The 542-nt window shown below is 53.1% G+C and overlaps 1 long non-coding RNA gene across 1 annotated transcript in view; it reads right to left on the bottom strand.

Annotated features, from left to right (window-relative positions):
- Positions 1–215, bottom strand: part of LOC113455724 — a 12,563-nt gene extending 12,348 nt beyond the window's left edge. Inside the window, exon 1 of the long non-coding RNA XR_003376707.1 lies at positions 15–215. This is a non-coding gene — a long non-coding RNA (uncharacterized LOC113455724). The remainder of the gene's footprint in view (positions 1–14) is intronic.
- Between the last annotated feature and the right edge of the window lie 327 nt (positions 216–542).

The following is a 542-nucleotide window of genomic DNA, read 5'->3' as shown; positions in this document are numbered from 1 at the left end:
ATTACTGCCTTTACCTTATTTGGCTATTGGCCAATCTTCTCCTATAAGGACAGGAGGTGCGGTAAGTATATTTCTGGAGTATCAGCAGTCGTGCATTGTAAATACAAAAACAGGTTAGCTGTGCAGCACGGAAAAACAAGTAAAAAGTAACTCAAGACAGGCGACCCACCCAGAGAGAATCTTGCCCCACCTGCCAGGTTTTTTCCTTTTGTCCCGGGATCATCGGGCTACCAGGCAGCCCTGTTTAGGTGCTGAGGAGTTCCATCTGGACCGGTGAGTGTGTGCTTTCCAGGGGCGGACTGTCCCGGAAGAGAGCACAGACCACCATCCCCTAGCTCCTTCTGCAGGGCTGTCTTTCTTACACACGACCCCCCCCCCACACACACACACAAGCCTGCATTTTCTGCTAGGTCCTCTGCTCAGAACAGTTTTCTGCTCCTACACTAAGGCGACCAACCCAGAGCGGTGAGTGCCTGCCTACCATGCATGGCCTCAAGGACCCCCAAAAGGGAGCCCAGGCACCTTCAGCTTGTGCTCCAGGG

This window comes from Microtus ochrogaster, unplaced genomic scaffold, assembly GCF_000317375.1.
Source record: "Microtus ochrogaster isolate Prairie Vole_2 unplaced genomic scaffold, MicOch1.0 UNK94, whole genome shotgun sequence".
In the NCBI taxonomy this organism is placed as follows: Eukaryota; Metazoa; Chordata; class Mammalia; order Rodentia; family Cricetidae; genus Microtus; species Microtus ochrogaster.
This window is presented reverse-complemented; position numbering and strand designations above follow the sequence as displayed.